The following is a 5,741-nucleotide window of genomic DNA, read 5'->3' as shown; positions in this document are numbered from 1 at the left end:
AGCATTTTAACTTATTTTGTTTTTTTGTGCAATCAACTGTTAATAAAACATTTTTTTAATTTCTTTTTATACTTCGATAAAAATCCACTATTTATATGTTTATTAACAATGTAGTAAATACCATTTTTTGGCTAGGGCATTTGTAAACAAAACTTTTTTTTTGGTGAAATATAATTTAAAATTACTTAGCAATAATTCCTTGCCATAAGTTGATAAAAATTGATGATTTATTTAAAAAAAAAAGAAAATGTTTTACTTAGAATTAGTTTGATTTCATAATAATATCACCGCCTGTGAAATACTTGTAAACATCCATAACAAATATCTGATATGGATATTTGTTTATAAAAATTGCTTTTTAAATAATAAATTATTTATCAAATTTTATTGATTCAACAAAAAACTCTTTTTATCCATAAGTTGTTCAAATTTAGTGGGAATCAAATGATGAATCGTCGCCATTCCCCAAAAAACGATTTTCATTCACTTATTTATTTATAACAAATTAAATCACATTCTTTACATTTGCATTACTATTGGAAATATTTTTTGGGTAGTTGCTTTCAGTTTTCTAGGTATTTTTGATTAAATCAAAGCATTTTTTCTAAACTGGTATACTTCAAAAGACAAATTAAAAAAAATTTTGTTGTTAAAAAAATAACAATGTAAAAATCAGCCATGACAGTCCGATGCGAAATTTTATATGCTTTCATTTTTAAACAAAGTTAGAATCGGATAATAATTGTCTTCTGAAAATCAATTTGTTCACGGAATTTTTTTTTTTATCACAGAAATAAGTATTGGATGTTATTAATTAATTCTATAAATAAATGTACATCGCAGACATATATAGACAGAAAGAAATTGTTTTTTCTTCTAGTTTTGTAGGAAATGTATTACAAATTATGTTTTCTGAAAAAAATGCTGACACTAATGAATGTTTATTTTATAAGTAAATTATATAAACAAATGCACATTGTATGCATTTTTAGGAAAAAAGGAATCAATTTTTCTTAGGTGCAGTTGAAATTATATATTTCTAATATGTTTCCAAAGAAAATTTTGCAATTTTTTATTATTTGTTCATCTTATAAACAAATTATATGAACAAGTGCAACTTGCATTGGTTCATGAAAATTGTTTATGAATTTTATAAATTCAATCGTTACACAAGTGTTCATGTAATAACATTGCCAAAATAATTTCAACAAGACTACAAGAAATAAAATGTTTCTTTCTGCTTATAAACGCTTACAGTTTGTATTTTGTACATAATTTATTTATTAATTTTACGAGTTCCATTTTATCAAACAATTTTGTAAAAGAGTACCATTCGCAATATAATTCAAAATTCTATCAAGACTAGAAGAAACAACGATTTTTCTACATATAAACGCCTAACATTTGCATTTGCTTAAAAAATAAATAAAAATAGAAGAAACAAACACAAATAAAAAATTAGAAGATGATTTTAATCTATGGATTATATTCTATAATAGTCCATGGATTTAATGGATAATTGGATTTTAAACTGAAATTCGAATAGTCAAAATTTCAATTAAAAGAATTAATTCTCAACCAAAGCAAACACGAATTTTCAAAAATATATTTAAACCAAAAAGACGAATTTTCAACAATATAATCAAGTTTTCTACTAAAATAGGGAAATATTCCATCCAAAAAGAAAAATTTTCAACAAAAAAGCCGAATTTACATTCCAAAAGAATGCCTCTGAAATAAAATATAGAATAGTTAAATTTTAATTTTTTTAAATCGATTCTAAATTAAAGAAAAAAACAAAATTTTCAACAATATAATTAAATTTTCTACCAAAATAATTGAATATTTAATAAAAAAAAAAAAAAAAAAAAAAAAAAAAACGAATTTTCAACAAAAAAGCCGAATTTCCAACCAAAAGAATGACTTTTTAATAAAATATATAGTGATTAAATTTTTAGTTTAAAAATCAATTCTTAATAAAAAAAAATGAATTTTTAACAATCGAATTAAATTTTAAGCCAAATAGATGAATTTTCTATTAACATAGTTGAATTTTTACTCCAAAAAGACGAATTTTCATCGAAAAAGCTGAATTTTCAACCAAAAGAATGACTTATGAATAAAATATAGAATAGTTAAATTTTTAGTTTAAAAAATCAATCGCCAATCGAAGAAAAAACGAATGTTCAATAAAGTAATTAAATTTTCTAGCAAAATAGTTCAATATTAAATCCAAAAAGACGAATTTTCACTAGAAACCTGAATTTTTAACTAAAATAATGACCTCTGAATAAAATGTAGAAACTAAAATATTTAGCTTAAAAACTTAATTTTTAATCAAAGAAAAACGAATTTTCAACAATAGAATTAAATTTGTAACCATACAAATAAATTTTCTAACAAGAAATGTAAATGTTTAACCCAAAAAGACGAATTAACAAAAAAAGCATTTTCAAACAAAAGAATGACTTTTTAACAGAATATTGAACAGTTACATTTTCTATTTAAAAAATCAATTCGCAATCAAAGAAAAAAACTAATTTTCAAAAAAATAATTAAATTTTCTACCAAAATAGTTGAATATTCAATCCAAAAAGACGAATTGTCAAGCAAAAAAATGACTTTTTAACCAAATATAAAATAGTTCAAGGTTTATTTTAAAAAAGCAATTCTTATTCAAAGGAAAAATGAATGTTTAACAATATTATTAGATTTTACACAAAAAAATAAATAACATAAATTTTCAACGAAGATTAGTTTTCTACTAAAAAAACGAAATTTTCACAGAATACATGAATTTTCAACTAAAAAGATCCATTTTTCAGCAAAAACTGAAATAATAGATGAATTTTCAGTTACGAACATTAATTTTCAACAACAAGATTATAATTTGAAAAATTTCAATAACTCTAATATTGTCAGATGCACAACCTTATTAATTTCTTAAATATACAATTTGTACAATTTTTATGTGCAATCGTAAAATTAGTGTAATCTTTAAATTTCAATAATTTTAAAAATATATATCAACAGGCATTGTATGTCTAAAAATTATTTAAATAATTGGAAAATCAGTGAAAGGATACAATTTTAAGATTATAGAATAATTTAAATGAGATTAAAATTAAATTTAAAGTCGATTTAACGTTCAATAAACAAATTAATGATAATAATTCCTGAAAATAAACCCAAAAATTTCAACGACCAAATTTAGACAACCCCATAAAATGTTCCTATTGAAATTTGAAAAAAGATAAAAATCAAAAGAAAGGAACATCAACGAAACCACGATTGCTCTCTTCCTGACACTCGGCAATACAAAAATACAAATAAAAAAAAGTACAATTTTGTCCAAATAAAATACAAAATTAAAAAATTGCATTTGTTCCTAGAATATGTACAATTTATTCGTGCAATTACGCAATATTATATATTTTGTACAAAAAGCAGATTGGGTTTTACCTTACAAATAAAAAATATATATTTAAAGCTCGTTTTCCGTTGCGGCTATTCAATTTCTAATTTTTTTTTTAGTAATTCCTTCATTTTGCAACTGTTACAATTGTACAATCTTAAAATTTGTAAAATCGTTCTATTTTGTACAAACATACAATCTGTAAAATTTTTACAAAAAACTAACATTTTTGGAATTTTACTATATTTAAAATTTGTAGAATCTATACACTCTTGTAATTGCACAATTACTACAATTTATAAAATAATTAATTGTGTGCAACAGGACAATATTACAATTTGTAAGGAACTGCTTAAGAATTCAAAAAGATGATTTATAAACTGATAAATATTCTTTAAAAGCCATGGCTGCACGTACAAAAATTTCAGTACGAATAGCAGAATTTTTTCGTTACATTTATCACTTCCTTAGTAAAATCTTTTATAACTTTGTCTCTATTTTAAAATAAGTAAACTATTGTAAACAGCACAAAATATTTTACCTGAAAAAAAAAGATAAAAGGACCATTCAAAACAAAACAAAAATAACAAATAAAAATCCCACCTTGAAACGAGTATCCGGTCAAGCATGGTCACATCATTGAGAAATTTGTTGTGAACGTCATTTCACGGTCTTAGCGACACTTTTCCTCAACACTTCCTTGTCTTCAAAAATTCATTTTAAAAAACACCTCATTCACAATTTCCAGTACCAACAAAGTTTGGAACCACTTGAACCTCGTAACTACCACGATCACAATTTCGAAAATCCCATCTTAAAACACAGCTTCAAATCAATTTCAAATTCCAGAAATTAAATTTAAAAAAAAAACAGGTTTGAATTTAGGCACATCGGCTCCACACTATAATGACTGTCTTTGTTACCGGAGGACTATCCCGGTTCCGTGTTCGAGTCGAACTGAAGGTAGCCCCCCTAAAATGGATTTCAGAGAAGTTCAGCGAGAGAAGGAAATTCTGAAAAGACGAAATCTCGTTTTCTACGCGCAGCGTCTGAAAGAAAGGAAAGTGTGGGCGTAGGACCCCCACTGGTAAGGGTTTAGTGATCGTCCTACCTCAGGTTATAAAAAATTTCAAAAAGCACTTGGGTCCGTTGACTTATTAAATGCCCAAGAATTTATGTTGAGCCGTTCTCGAGAAAATTCTCCAGCAGAGAATTTAAGAGAATTTGGAGCATTTATTGTTTAAACAAATATAAAAATTAGGAAATTTAAATGAAATTAAAATCAAAGTTAAAATCCTATTGAACGTCCAATAATCAAGTTAATGTGCAGAATTCTTGAAAATAAAACCAAGAATCCAACGACAAATTTTGGAAAAACATTATAAAATGTTCCTATTGCAATTTAAAAAAAGATAAAAATTGTCTGAAAGAAGAAAAAAACAAAATTCCTTTTTTTGAAGAAAAAATAAAAAAGTGGAATGTAAAATGAAAAGGCAACTATAAAATATTTATTCAAATAATTTATGGTAATTTTAGAGGTAAATATGGTAAAATAAATAAATAACCCAAAATTCAATTTTAAACATTTTTATAAATTTCCGAAAATTTATAAAACTGTTTGATAATTTATGATAATATTGCTCGTAATTTATGGTAACTCACCATAAATTTCCTGAAATTAAATTTGGAAATGTCTATATTTCCGGAAAATTTCAGTCATTTATGGTAATTGTATAGATAAATATGGTGTTTTACCATAAATTACCCAAAACTAAAAAATTTAGGAAATTTAAATGAGATTAAAATAAAATAGAAAATCCTTTTTAACATCCAATAATGAATTTAATATTCGAAATGGTAAACATTTTTATAAATTTCCTGAAATTTATGATTTTTTGGATAATTTATGTGCATATTACGCATAATTAACGGTCACCTACCACAAATTTCCCGAAATATAAATTAAAAATGTCGATACATTTTTTTACAGGTAAGTATGGTAACTTGCCATAAATTACCCAAAATTAAATTTTAAACATTTTTAGAAAAGTCGACCCCTACATTATCTTGTCTTTTACTTAACAGTTCTCTAGCAAATTTGAAACAGAGCGGTCTCTTATATACTCGGTTGGAGAAAAAGCAAAATAGAAAATTTTCAATTTGGTAGGAATACACTTTCTTAAAATTGTGCTTCGATATGCAGTTACTGGGAAATCCGGAAACGTACGGTAGCGAGACATGGACTTATCAAGAAAAAGATAAGAGTAAAATTAACGCAATTGACATGAGATTCATGCGCATAATAAGCGGGAAATCCCTAATCGAC

Source organism: Belonocnema kinseyi, chromosome 1, assembly GCF_010883055.1.
Source record: "Belonocnema kinseyi isolate 2016_QV_RU_SX_M_011 chromosome 1, B_treatae_v1, whole genome shotgun sequence".
Taxonomy (NCBI): Eukaryota; Metazoa; Arthropoda; class Insecta; order Hymenoptera; family Cynipidae; genus Belonocnema; species Belonocnema kinseyi.
Note: the sequence above shows the minus strand (reverse complement) of the source record.